Source organism: Thalia democratica, chromosome 1, assembly GCF_965202585.1.
Source record: "Thalia democratica chromosome 1, ktThaDemo2.hap1.1, whole genome shotgun sequence".
NCBI classification, from domain to species: domain Eukaryota; kingdom Metazoa; phylum Chordata; class Thaliacea; order Salpida; family Salpidae; genus Thalia; species Thalia democratica.
Window position 1 is genome coordinate 55,209,998 of NC_139165.1, and position 15,277 is coordinate 55,225,274.

The following is a 15,277-nucleotide window of genomic DNA, read 5'->3' on the forward strand; positions in this document are numbered from 1 at the left end:
GCAAAACTTCAGCTTACTCAAAACCCGAGCTACTTATTTAGAAAACACGTAAGAGAAAAACATTGAAATCGAAACTTAATTCTTTAATCTATAAATGTAAAATAAACCAAAGACTCAAAAAAAAAACTACTCACAAAACATAGGTTTTTATTGCATTTAAAATAATCTAAGATTCAGTATGAAAACTTAGTTTAAATTGTTATTTATAAAAAAAAATATTAAACTGAATTTAAACAAATTCTATATAAAAAGAACTACTATTTATTGTAGAAAGTCCTGAGATGTTTATACCATAAATTGGGAAAGTATTTTAACAACAATAACTATAGAAACCATAATTTACTATATTCAAGACTCCATTATTAGAAAGCATAAATTAGATTTATACAACAGATATATATATACATATATAAAAGTAATAACAAGTAAAAACATGGTCTCAATACGGTTAATTCTTTACAATAAATAAAAAAGATACGATAGCAATTTTTTTCAGGTTTTTGAAAGTAGTATTTTAGTCTATTTTTAGTGTAAAATTAAATTTAAGGTAAAGGACTGTCTTAAATGGATACGTATCAAAAAGGCACGAAGAGACGTTTTTGCACGGGTTAAAACTTATCTTACTTTCTATTAATTAAACTTTTATTTTTTATTATCACTCTTACCCTAAACTCTTGGTCAGTATTTTTTTTTCTTCTATTTTAAACTTTCACTGTTACTCCTAACCGTTGGTCGATATTTTTTTCTCTCGTGTAAAATTGACCATTTGTGCAAAACTGACCCGTCTCCGTCTTAAATTATGTAAAAATATACTGTTATTTTACTTTAAGTTATTTAATATTATTAAAAACTTAAGTAATACAATTTTTTTGTATATAATCTAAATTTCTAGTTTTTTTTTGTTCAAAGTTTATCAAATTCTAGGTTTTCTTTGCACAAATTATCAAAACCAGCTTTTTGGCAACCCTGTAGACTACAAAACATATAGTTATTAAAGAATAAACTGAAATGCAAAAAGTGTTCAGTAGGGTATCCTTTTTTTGTCTTGATTTCAAGGTGCTTTACTTACTTATTTGCCTACTGTAGTGAGATTTTACTGGTTTTACAAATCAAATTACAAAATTTTAAAATTATATTAATAACTATGTTAGTTTTTATTAAAACTTGTTAATTTTAACATAGTGACTAAATCAGTGATGATAATACAAATTTGTTGTAGTTGTTAAATATTATTAGCAGTTAGTAGCGTTATAAATATTTAAAGACGATTAATTAATTATCTTAAACAATAGATATAATTTTTTTTGATTCAGATAAAAACTAATAAATAAAAAGAAGTTCAATACAATATGAGGCTTAAATCTATAGTATTAAACAATTCATTAGATATATTTTTCTCAAGTAAAAACAGTTTTAAGTTTAGTTAAACATTCATGTTGAAATTTTAACCATGATATTTAAAAATACTTTTTGTTCACCAATAGAAACCTGTTTTTTTTTTAAACGTATATTTAGTATAGTTTATCATTATCTAAAGTGTTACATTATGCTTAACAATTTTATTGATAAATAACAAAAAAGTTTTTTTTAATACGTTATTTTTTATCAAATTATCTTTCACTCGCTTTTTTGACACTTAAGCTAATAACAATTTAAGTTATAACCTTTACCAGTAGACTTTTATAAAATGTAAATATTAAACCTTATTTTTTGTGAACTTTTACTTATTTACTTACTACCAGTTTATTTTTACTCAATGTTCAAGTTGAAGTTAAAGAATTCGGTTATCAAGAATACTAACTGCTTTTTAGAAATATTATCAAAAGAATTCAAGTAAAAAGTACATAAGTTAAGATACGCACGTTAAAAATTTACGGTATTCATTGAAATAAATGATAAAAAATTATAAAAGTTTATTTTTTTAATTAAGGAGGTTTTTAAATATTTATTTATCTAGTTACTATGTGTACGTTTTAAACTTAAAAATTACTAAAATAAGAAGTGATAACATTTGAAATATAATACAAATGATGATAGTTTAATAATCTATCTTGTATAAAAGAAGCTTAACTAAACGTCACAAAATAATTAAAAGCACTTTGTGAAAAATTACAACACATGAAAATTTAAAAATGAAAGAATTCGCTACAAAAATTATTATAAAAGTTATTTTATAAAAAAAAATAATTGTGCTTAAAACATTCAATTTCAAACATATATTTATTTATCTTAGCATTGAGGTATTTTTGGTACAGCATGAAAAAATTAGCGGTTCTACTTTATCATAAAGGAGTCATTTGAAGGTCAAATTTGTGTCTAAAAAATGAGTAAACTGCGGTGGCTATCTTTAAACGAAAATTGCATCTGCTTCGTAACTGCTGAATTGAACTGTGAAATAAAATTATATTTATTTTTTTCAAAATTGTGAATTACCGAACGAAAAAAAACTTAGTGTTTGTAAATTTAGTGTTTTTATTTCAAACTTACCAATTTTTATAAACTTTAAAAATAAATAACACATATTTGCTTCAGCTGTACGTTTAAAGAGCATACTAAGTAAATAAAAAACTTTATTCAATTTATTAGAAATTTCAAATATGTAACAATTCAGATTTTTGTATTACCTGTCAGCAGCTTCTTTCAGTGTTTTATATTGGTAAGCCAAGCTGAGAACATCAACAAACGAAAGACAAGGAATGTTCATATAAAGCTGAGACAAAATTTTAAACTTCAAGTTATCTGATGTGCTAAAACTGCTTGCTACTTTGGCCAAATTTAAATCAATATGACTGTCATTATTATACTGGTTTTTTGCTAGATCTATAAGAATGTCAGCTGTATCTTCCTGCAATTATTAATTGAGGAATTTCAAATTAACGGTAAACAATAGATAATTAAAAAAAACAATGTAAAAACGCAACTTCTTACTTATGACTAGTAAAAGCATTTAAAAAAAAAAACTATCTTAATCAATCTGACCTGATTTTCGGAATACAAGACAAGTGTTTTGCTGTGACAGATCATTTGAACTGTAAACTGAAAATTCGGGTTGTTTCCTGACTGTTTTTTCTGCCAAAGCTTAGCATTGATTTTGGGCTGGTCTTTCTCAACAAGAAGGTAAACTTCGTCGTATTTATCGTGGCAATTTCTCAGCAATTCGGCGAGTTTCGGTCGTGCTGCAGCAGTTTGCAAATCGGAACAGTTTTTTCTCACAACAGCGCATCGATTTCCAACTACGAACGAGCAAGTTCGGATGGGCGAAATGACCAACTGTGAGTTGTAGTGGTTTCTTATTCGTTGCACCAACTTGCTGCTGTTGTTAGCAGATGAACGGGCATCCATCAGAATCAAGTGACTATCTGGTAAAATTGTATTCACTAAAATTCATTTATTGTATTAACAACAAAATTCAACCCAAAAACTTTTAGTTTTTATACTAAAATCATACTAGGTTATTTTTATTTTGCTAAATTTCTAATATCACCTTTTAGTTATGAAAAAAACAAATTATTTGGAAACTAAATTCATATAAAATCATATTAACAATACTCGTTTAAATTTGAAGCTTTTAAGTGTTTCATATAGTTTTATATTAAATACTGAAAACAAAAATATTAATACAGTTTCAAAGACTTTAATTAGTAAACTTAGTTTCGGTCAAAGACCTCGTCAGTACTTATATAAAATCTTATTCAAATACAATTTAATACTAGATGTTAAACTTTAAAAAAAGTTTTGTTTTGTAGGTAATAATCATTAAATTAACAAAACTTTACTAGGTACTTATATACAGTACGTAAATATTTATAGCTCTTAAACTACGGGTTCTGAGAAGACAATTTGGTTTTTTAAACTTGAATAAAAGAATAATATTGCTTGGTTAATATCACTTCTAGAATACTTATTATTACTGTTGTTTGTAGTAAATTGTTGGATCCAGGCATTAAAACCTGAGCAAATTATTCAGAACATGTAAGAAAAAAAGACAAAAATACTGGTTTGATTTTTAAAGCATAAGTTTTTTTTATTCAATTATATAACCAACGGGAAAAAGTATAATCAAAAACTAGGTATAAATATTTATCAAGTAGTACTAATAAAAGAAATCAACTAGATTTATAAGCTTTAAGTAAAATGCTAATAAATTGCAAAAAATAAAATAATTTAAAGTAAACATCAGCAGCAGCTAAATGGGACAAAGTTTAGTTGTTTAGAATATTCTTATTTGGGTTCTTATCGAATCTTATTAATAATTATATTGATATTATTTATTCTCCTTAGAATAAACTATTACCAAATTTTTTGAGAGGTATACTTACTTTAAAAGCTGCTAAGTCTTTTGCTTTAAGTTTAATACAATATACACCAAAATTTCTCAAAATAAGCGATATGGCTTATTTAAGGGATATTTAAGCTATCAGAGGGGATAATAACAAAAGGTTAATGAGTAAGGCTGTAGAAAAAATAAATGGGTAATTAACTAGTAATGGGACAATATCAAATAAACAGGGGCAATCCTTTTAATTTTTGCTAAGTGGGCGATTGTGAAACAGGTTTGGAAAACCCTGGCTTATAACAAACAGCTACCTGTTATTCAAAAATAAATATATAAAACAAAACCGAAATAAAACTAACAGCTACTACTTTACTTTATATAACACACATTTTAAATTAACATATTTTATTTAAGTATGTGTTTAACTTGTACTAACTTGGTATATTTTTTTCAAATGTGGTAACCCTTCCTAAAGGCATATTTTCACATAAACTCACTTGTGATCTTATAGGTGTATTAAACTCATGTTTTTTATTTGTTACAGTTTCAATAAGTGATTTTTTTGTAGTTGAGTTTTTTGTTATGAAATTTCTTGTAGAATTGTGAAGTTTTTCACTGCCAAATAAATAAACATATACTTTAAATGTAGAACATATTATAAAGAAAATAATAAATTAAAAAAAAACTCTAAAGACATCACAAAGAAATTAGTTGACAAAAGAATATGGAAGAGATAAATAATATAGTTTGTACCTTAGAGACATATTAGCTTTCTTTGACTTTTCTTTGGTTGCTAAGACTGGAGAGCCATCTATAAAATACAATATATCATAGAAAAAAGTTATAAGGGAAACTCAATGTTCAACCAAGCTGATAACACATTGTAGTTGTGAATATAGCTGCAAGAGAACATTAAATACGCATATACTAACCATAGAAATAGTTTACTTAATTTTAAGTGCGTTTTAATTTAACAAAATTAAAAGAATCATTAAATTTTTACTTGTTTTGCTAAACATTATTACAATTTATCTTATTTTACTCTTTAGTTATATTAAAAAACAACTTTACTGTTTTACTACGTTTACTTTAGAAAAATGTATAAGTTTTACCTTTTATAAAATTGCAAGCAAAAAAAAGAGTAATTATTATGAGTTAAATCGAATCTATCGTTCAATAAATTATATTTAAGTATGATATAAAAATTGTAATAATAACAGGGTTGCCACTGGTTTTTGAGAAATTTCTTCCAGGTTTTTAAAAGTACACGTTTTTGGGTGTATTTTTAAATTAAAGTTAAGTTTAAGATAAAAAAACTGTGTTAAATAGTATAACAACATTGAAAAAGATGCTGTGAACCTACTTTAGATGTTTAAAGAAAATTTGATGACAGCAGAAAAATCAAAATTTTACTCCTTGACATGTGAAAAATGTTTGAAATTCCAGGTTTTTTAACTTAAATTGACAAATTCCAGGTTTTCCAGGATTACAGGTTTTAATTAGTTGTTACTTTTACTATATACTGAGAAATAAATGAATAACAGATATAGCAGTATTAAAAAGGATAAAAAACCCATCAAAAATTTTTTAATAATAAACTTTAATTTTTTTTTTGCAGTATCAAAAACACTTTAAATGGAACTTCTACTTAGAGTACTTTTAGTAAACAATTTATTGCAAAACAATTAGTTTTTTAAGTTCAAAGAATAAGCATTTTAAAATGTTAAAGATTTTTTTTGCATTAATTCTCTTCTTTTAACTAAATTAAGTTTACTTTTAAAAAAGTAATTTGGAAAATAATATCACAATCAAAATTGAATATATTAACATTGATACAACTTTCATCATTTAATCAGTTATCCATACATATTTTTACGTACATAATTTAATATAACAAACCATTTTAATAAGTTGAAAAAATTTAGTAAATACATTTCAAAAACTTGTTTCAAATAACGTTTTATAAATTATGACTACAAACATATAACTTTTAAGCGATGAAACAGAATAAAACATTTTATACTATTATTTTTTTAATTTACTATTAAAAGCTTTTGATATTAAAACAAATTTATAAGAACTAAAATAATATTTAAAAAAGTATAAACATTATCTCACCACAGCTGCTGTTATTTGATCTACGTTTTGCCTGCAATTATAAAATTTACTTTTATACCAACTTTTGATTTATTACATGATTGAGGAAAATTAAAACTAAACAACTGACAGAAATAAAGAAATAACTTACCAATCTATACTTAAGTTGCTTTTGCTTTTTTAAAGATTCTTGAATTGACGTCTCTTTATCAAAACTAGTCGTAGAACTTGTTTTAGAACCTGGAAGTTAAATTTTTTAATAAAATATTTTAAATGGAGCACTTAAATATAAAAGCTTTAAACAGCACATCGAATTTAAGTACCCTTTATGTTTTACAAACTGTACTTAAAACTAAGAACTAATCTGAATTTTAAAGAATCATTCAACTTTTAAACACCAAGCTACTTGTAAGTTAATATTTCCAAAACACGACAAATTTAAAACTTCTTAAAAAATAATGCAACAACGACTAAAAGAGTTTAAATATAATTAATATTTTATTAACATTTCAACTGCTTTCAAAGTTAATTTCATATCAAATGTATTTGTGTGACACATTAAGTTGAGTTTTACGTACAAATAAAATATGTAAACTTAAACTTTTAAAATTTTGCACTGAACTAGGTATACTTTTTTCTCACTGCTTACCTGTTTGCAAACAAACTTTAAGTGTCTCAAATGTGAAGTATACTACTGACAAATAACTTATAATTAAAACTTACTGCATAAAATACTAAACTAAGTGCTCAATTATAAAAATCTTAATAACTTACTTAAACAAAAAACAGTCTGATTATAAAACTTTGCAAAATAGACTTTTTTGTATATATTAAAGTTTTACTATGGAATTGTCCTTGCCACAGATCATCAATACCAAAAAGATTACATACAACTACTTGTTCAAATAGGGTGTTAATTCAATATGTTTCTAAGAAAGTTTTGCAATTTTAGTCTGAATTTATAAAGGATTTTTTTTTATTAAATTATACCATTTGAAGGCTTTGGAATTTAACGATTTTGGTAGTAAGTTTCTACAAAAATTTTGCAATTTTAGTTTGACCTTAAAGGGTTTTTTGGTTTTTTGTTAATTTTTTAACATTTCAAAGCTTTGAAAAATAAGGTATTTTGTAAATTAAAACTGACAAATTCTGACATTTTGCCACTTTGACTTGAAAAACTGACTTTTTGCCATTTTAACCTAAAAAAATTACTTTTAGTAATTTTGACCACAAAAAACTGAAATAGCCTGACCCGTGGCAATCTCTTATTACTAAAAACTTTGTAATTCATATGTTGTATTAAGTACTAGAGATAGAAGGAGTTTTAATGTTTGGTAACCAACTTACGTTCAAAAAGTTTTTCGTCAGTTTTTGTAAAGGAAAGACACTTTTCACAAAGGTATACTTCGGTATCAGCCGAAAGTTTGCACTCACAAACTCCACAAAAGCGGCTACTTGTGGTCACTTCATTCGTAAGTTTAAGTTCTAAAAAATGAATTATATTTATGTCACAAGAAACATGCAACTAAATTTTTTTTTAAGCCTTGTGAAATTTCGTTAATTGATTAAAAGAAAAGAAAATGCAATAAATTAATATTGAAAAGTTAATTTAAATAAGAAACTTCTGTTAGGTACAAAAAACTATCTACTTATGAATATTATAGTAAAGTTATTTATAATACTGTGAATGTGTTATGAAATATATTACTAATTGTGTTGTATTCATAAACTTAAACGCAAAACTTATTATTTGATTTACCCGAAAAATACAAAAAGTATTTATTATTTAATTTCTTTAATATTTGATCAGTTTGTTTCCTTGAATTGTAAAAAAAAGTAAAAAATACTTTTGGGCGGAGTACAATTGAAGCTGTCTTCTTCAATTACGACTATTCGCTTTCTTTTCTTTTTTGTACGCACTTTAGATCTATTTGCTAGAGTTTTTTTGTTTTCTTCTAGCTTTAGCTACAATATATAACCAGATTTAAACATCATTTATTGTATCAACACTTTAAAGATAGCTTAATTATTTGTTTAAAATCTCATGTAAAAACAATAGTACAATTTGACGCGTTTTTGTTTTTTTAACATTTTTGTTTATTGGTTTTTAATTTTCTTTCGTTTATTAGTTTTTAAAATTAATTTTTAAAATTCAAACACAAAATAAAATACTTTTAAACAATAAAAAAATCTCAACCTTATCTCTTCTAGTTCTTAATATTCCATACTTTTTCTCCTCCTTGTATATTTGAGTGGCAGATGGTTGCAATGAAGCATCATTGGTTTCATATGAAACCTCATCGCTTGCAACACAAAAGCTGTCTTCCTCATAATCGCTTTCACTGTTGACATCTAACGGCTGTTAGATATTATTAAAAGAAATTAGAAATAAGTAATTCTAAACTATAACAATATTTTAATTATGTACTAAATTAGACTAGAATTGAACTTTACAAAACTATATACAAGTTATAAATTATGTATCATTATTTTAACAAATAAAATATAAATTTCAACTTATAAACTAAAGTGATATGACTAAAAGTTAAATATATCAAACTCTTTAAAAATTAAAAATATATCTTTTGAATCATAACCTGGGAAAAAACATCCATTTTTGTTTTTTTATTGTAAAGATGTTTGTAATCTTTATTTGGTAAGCTTTGGTCAAGTTTTATTGACTTTAAGTACATTTCTCTTTCATTAACGAACTTGCCTGTCATTATGTTTTATAAATTATTAGAAAAACTTACTCTGTAAAAATATATAATTATCACTAAAACATTAAATAACATTATTTTTTAATGATTTTTTTGTAAAATACATTCATACAACAGCATGTCTAACAAAATTTAACGGAAAAAATTCGTGTCCAGATACATTAAAAATTTGGTGAGAAAAACAAAAAATGAGTATTTAATAACATATTTAAATATTTAATTTCAGAATTTTTAAATTGATGACAAAATTTTGTTTACCAAAGTATTTTATTACGAAATAGTTTACATGAAACGTTATATAACAACATAAAGTTTTAAAATTTATTTTCTAAATTTTTGCTAGCATGGCAACTAAAGTACAGTAGACTACCGCTTAAGTACGCACTTTTTTTGGTACGCACCCCGCCTTAAGTACGCACTTATCGAGAAAGACAAAAAAAAATCTAAATTTCTAATATATTTTCTATAATATTTTTAGATATTTATGTCAAGTTTAAATAAACAAATAACCTGAATAATTGCTTATTCAAATAACTTTAATTGTTAATAAACAAAAAACTAATGTAGTGGTTGCAGAAAAGTGAAAAGAATAACGATAGTTGAGCTGTAATGCTATAAAATAAATAAATCTAGATGACAAAGTTAAAAAAACCTACAAATACAACATAGTTAAGTCATAATTTAATTTAAATGTACACACATTGTAGTTTGGTACTTTCCCTCTAACAAAACAAAATATGGAAATATTCTTTTTCATATCATTGACTGACATTGACTTTCTATATTAAATGTATGTATTAATTATGTAGAAAATTTTTATAGAAATAATAAATCATTTTAAAATCTTTAAAAAAATTTTTGCAAATTAGAATTATGTATTAAATGGTATTTAAAATAAAAAGACTTGTTTATTTGGCTTAATTATTTGGTGACTAGTTGTAAGAAAGAAAACAAACAACTAAATTTAATATTTTACTATGACGTCAAAAAGTACGCACTACCCATGCTAAGTACGCACTTTTTGGTCAGGTTCAATTTGCGTACTTAAGCGGAAGTATACTGTAGTTATGTATTTTTTAAAAGTATGCTAAATATAAGTAAAAAGCTAGTTACAAGATTATTAGTAAAGTACATGCAAATCTAAAGAAGCGACCATTTATAGTTACTTTGATAGATAAATTTTTGAACATGCTAAGCTGATTATTAAACCAATCAAGTTTTTTATAATACTAATTTTGAAAAACTAAACAATTTATTTAATACTGCTTTGTTAATGATTTATTTTGGAAATACATCTATAAACACTTTAAAAGTATTTTATTTTTCAAAAAAAGGAAGCTATGAAAGAATAAAAATATTTTGATTTTTCAAACATAGTAACTATGATGATTTTTATTGTAATAAAGATTATTTAAACTCGCATATAATTTCTTTTATAAAAATATTGAGTCCTTAGATTACTATGTTTAAAATTTTTCTGAATTATTCCACTAGTAAGATTAATATATTAATTAAATAAGTAATCAAATTGTAAATATAACTTAACACAATCTTGAATAAAGCAAATAAAATAGTATTAATATACCCTTTTCATTAACTTGTTGAGTGAGAAACTCATTATCGTTGACAAAATCTTCTTCATAAAAGTCATCAGCAGAGTCTTCAACTTCGTCATCAGAAGCTGAACCTGAAAGTTCTGCTTCGTTATCCAACAAGTCGTGATACAAGTTTCTGTTGACACGACTTTTCTGAAAATAATCACGTTTAAGGAAAGAGACAAGTAAAAATTATACGTAAAGTTAGGTTTTAAGATTCCATACACATATGATAATCAAAGAAAAAAAAAGTTTTTCGGTTTAATATTACTAACATTACACACGTGCTTGTAATACATAGTACTTAAAAATTATTATACTCATCATTTTTATAACACGAGTAAAATTACATAATGATAAAAACTATCTTGTGTTTATAGTTTATTTGAAGTATTTTACGAGCCTCTAGAACATTACATTTACATTCAAATTGTATGGACTGTATCTAGCACTGTTTCCCTTTACAAAAAATCAAGCTTTTGTTATCAATAATCACCAATTATTTTAAAATAATTCGGAATAAACTTAAAGCTTTACTAGTGATAAAACAAACGTAATATACATAATGGTATACTAATAATTTCCCCCGCACAACTTCCACCCAATTTTTTTTTTTAAATTCATTATTATTTTTTATTAATTTTTGTTTTATTTATACTTTATTATTACTGTTACCTCTAACCCTTACCCACGGTCGGTGAGCGGTTCTTGGATTTGTTCGAGGGTTAGAACTGAGCGGTTCCCATCCATAATACACATTTAAAACACTCGTGCTGCATTTAGATTTTTGCAACCGATACAGAGTGGTAAAAACTTACTTAGAGGTTGGTTTTATGAAAAACTTGACAAATAAAGGGTTGCAAAAGGTTTTTTTTTTTTAATTTTTTCGAGGTTTTTTGAATTTATTCCAGGATTTTAAAGTACAAGTTTTTTAGTCAATTATTAGTATAAAATTAAAGCTATGGGTAAAAACGGTATTAAACAGTATATAAGTATTGAAAGGATTGCTTATTGTTTTTTTAAACGTGTTTTATAACAAATAAAATTTTAAGTTATACAAATGAAAAATTTTATGTATGATAAATCTTTCGTATCTAATCAAAAATTAATTATTTACATGTAAAGATTGTTTCAAATTTTTTAGTTATTTTTGTTTAAAAGAAGTATTTTAAGGTTTTTTTTTTCAAAATTCTCAGATTCCAGGTTTTTCAAATTTCTTATTGCTTAAATTTTCGAGTTCAAGGCTTTTGGTAACCCTGCATAAAGGAAACTTATTGCTGAAAGCATCTTGATTTGTATTAGTTTATGTTTTTATTAAATCTAACTACGTTTAATAAGAATATAAAATGAAACTATGACATTTATTATGTTCCATTCAAAATTTGTACTTTAAAATCTGCCTTTTTCTCGCCAATAATCTTTCATTTCAATAATAAAACCTCTGAAGTCTTAGTCCTTGTAATTACAAAATTTAGCTGAAATAATTTATTTTCTTATTTTAATCTGAATTATTTTAAATACTGTCAGAACTTTTATTTAAATAAAGCATGAAAAAAAGTTAAGTACTTGGTACACTATTAAGAATGATGTAAAATGATGTAAAGTATTTATAACTAGCCTTTGAATTCAGTGTAAACCTATAAATAATAATTTTACCAATTTTGAGTAACCTTTACTATAACTATAACTCATTTGAAATATAGACAAAACTAACAAAAACAAAACTTGCGTTTTTTTTTTTATAATTGTTTTTATACAACTTTAAATACTAAAGTCCAAATAGATAACAGTAATAAATTCACTAAACCCTACTTAAAAACGTATTTACAGATAGTATCAGTATGGAAGAGTAAACATATAGAATAGACTAAAAATTTGCTGCAAGTGAAAAGCACAACTTTGGCAAAGACTTTGTTATTGTCTAATAGATATACTAGTATATCAAATAACTAATTATTTTTAAAACCTTTTGTTTCGAACACTTTTTAAAGTCATTTTGTAATTTAGATTTCGGTGTTGACTGCTGATTTCTTTTTTCTAATAAAAAGCATTTTATTGGAGATGGAGAGTCATCATCTATAACCTTCATTCTTTTTCGCACAAATTTGTTTTGACAAGATTCAGAATCATCACTATCTGATGATATAGTAACTGAAAAAAAAATAACTTGTTTTAAATGTGTTTAGTGATTGTGTCTTAATTTAATATATACAAACTACAAAAATCACATCTGTCCATCTATCGAGTAGTTTTTTTCGGTCCGATTCCGGACGGATACAAATTAAAAAAACAGTTCCGAAACCGGCTCGATCCTAATTTTATGGATCCTGTAGATCACTATATAAAACTAACTTAGTAGTATCGTGGTATACATACATATTTTAAATTTCAGTTTTTTAACAAATGTACTGTTTTTTATAAATAAAGACTTTTTAAATAAGCTATTTAAGGTTTAAATTAATTTCATTTACCTATCGAAACATTCACCTTGCTTCGAATTGTATCTTTTTTAGTAGATTTGAGAGCAGAAACTTCAGAAAAATTTATACTAAAGTCGTCTTCCCACCCTTGGGAGTCATCTATATTAACCTTTTCAGCTACTTTTTTACGGACCTTTTTAATTGAAGAACTTACAGTCATTGGCTTAACAGCAGCAAAACTTATAGAATTTTTTTTAGCAGTACTGCTGGCTTTTTTAGATAATTCGGCAAAAAAGTTTATATTTTCTACTCTTTGTGATTGGTAAACGTTTTCCTTTTTTAATTCATCAGTTGTTTTATTATTACTTTTTTCCACTTCACTTTCCGCCTCTGCTACAACTTTATCGAAATCAAAACCCAAATTAAAATCAGACTCAAATTGACTACAAAAAAGATCAGCAGATACGTCAAAAACAGAACTTTCTTCTTTTTTACTTTTGCTAGGAGAAACGTTTGATTCTTTTTTTGAACTAAAAGTTTCAACAGGTTTAGGATTATTCTTTGAATTCTTATTAAAATTTTCATCAAGAACGTTATCTTGTACTTTGATTTTTTCAAGTTGAGACCGATTAGGCTCTTCAAAGTGAACTTCTGATTGGTTTGATTCTCTGTGAAACATCAAATGGTCTTCCATGGGGTCAAAATCATCAACTTCTTGAGGACTATAAGTAATTTCATCATCATTTAATTTAGTCTCTCCATTATCTTCGGTGTAGTTATCAGTACCATTTGGATTTAATGAAAAATAACTTTTGTTTTTATCTACTAAACTTTCTAAATGGCATTCATCTTGCGATAAAGAAGTTTTATTTTTATATAATACAGAATCAGCTTTAGAAGTGTTTTTATAACTTGAAAAAGAATTTTTTGAGTTTTGACTTCCTAAAACTAAATCACTCAATTGGTGAGATTGGACTTTATCTGTCATTGAAGAACTATTGCTTGCATTTTTATTGATTTTTTGTATTGATTTCGTGGTTATTGCCACAGGTGATAACTTATATACGATATTAGATTCTATTGAGTTTACTTTTAAGTCAGAATCACTTTTATCAGGTTCCACCGGATCTGGCAATGCTGTAAGTTCATTCCAAATAAAATTAAAACTTGAAGCTGCTTTTTGATCTTTTGGAGAAGGACTTTTCAAAGTACTACATGTTGGACTAGCTGACTTTGGAAAAATTGGGAGCGGAAAAAGTTCTTGGAGCTCATCAATATCTTTAGGTCCACAATTGTGACCTTAAAAATAAGTTTCATGATCTTTGTGACCTTAACATAAAGTGTATAATAACACAAGTCTTTTTTACATTACCTATAAATAAAACTAATACATAACTTTATATATCAAATTAAATACTTTAGTTAAATAAAAATAACTGACTTTAATGACACGATTAGTAATTAAACAACAATAACAATAATAATTTAATTAAGCTTTCATTTTGACAATGCTAGTAGAATATTCCAAGGCATAAGAATCTAAAATTCAGAACTATTATAGGTTTTATATATAAAAACTATTTTAGAAATTAATTAATTTTTCTGAATTTTTTTGAATTAATTTAATTTCATATGATGTTAAAGTTAAAACTTAACTATTTAAATTTAAACTGGATTTTTCTTAACTTAGCTATCATTCAATTTTTTTTTTAAATAGACATTACAAGCTTTAATTTCGACTTTTTTACATTAAATATTACAATAAATTTAAAAAACATCTAAAAGTTAAAATGAGCTCATAGAAAAAAAAATTAAATTAATTAAAAAAAATTTTGAGCAAACAAGACAGAACTTTAAGTACCTTTTAGCTTAAGTTTTCAAATTAAATTTACAATCTTTTTCAAAAAATAATTACTTGTGTTGTTTTCATTAAGTTCATCTTCAGAAGATAGTGTAATAATTTCTTTTTTATGCCTATTCTTGTTTTTCATAAGCATATCAGCGACTGTCGGTTTATTTCCCTTGATTTTCAAAGGGCTGTCAAGTTGCTCACAACTTTGATTGACTCCTGACTTGCATTCTTTAGATTTAAGTACTTCACAAAAACTTAAAACCTGAGATTCAAAATAATGTTTATAAAGCCAATCTTAAAGTAATGAAGTAACAAAA

The 15,277-nt window shown here is 25.1% G+C and overlaps 1 pseudogene across 1 annotated transcript in view; it reads right to left on the minus strand.

Annotated features, from left to right (window-relative positions):
- Nucleotides 1–2,248: 2,248 nt before the first annotated feature.
- LOC145837726 (uncharacterized) overlaps nt 2,249–15,277 on the minus strand; it is a 31,612-nt pseudogene continuing 18,583 nt past the window's right edge. The window contains exons 15-29 of the transcript XR_014370015.1: nt 15,024–15,222; nt 13,160–14,407; nt 12,655–12,839; nt 10,679–10,841; nt 8,971–9,089; nt 8,571–8,732; nt 8,221–8,338; nt 7,721–7,858; nt 6,525–6,613; nt 6,395–6,425; nt 5,030–5,087; nt 4,713–4,891; nt 2,980–3,359; nt 2,625–2,845; nt 2,249–2,388 (exon numbers count right to left, since the gene is read on the minus strand). The product of XR_014370015.1 is annotated as an uncharacterized LOC145837726 (transcript). The remainder of the gene's footprint in view (nt 2,389–2,624; nt 2,846–2,979; nt 3,360–4,712; nt 4,892–5,029; nt 5,088–6,394; nt 6,426–6,524; nt 6,614–7,720; nt 7,859–8,220; nt 8,339–8,570; nt 8,733–8,970; nt 9,090–10,678; nt 10,842–12,654; nt 12,840–13,159; nt 14,408–15,023; nt 15,223–15,277) is intronic.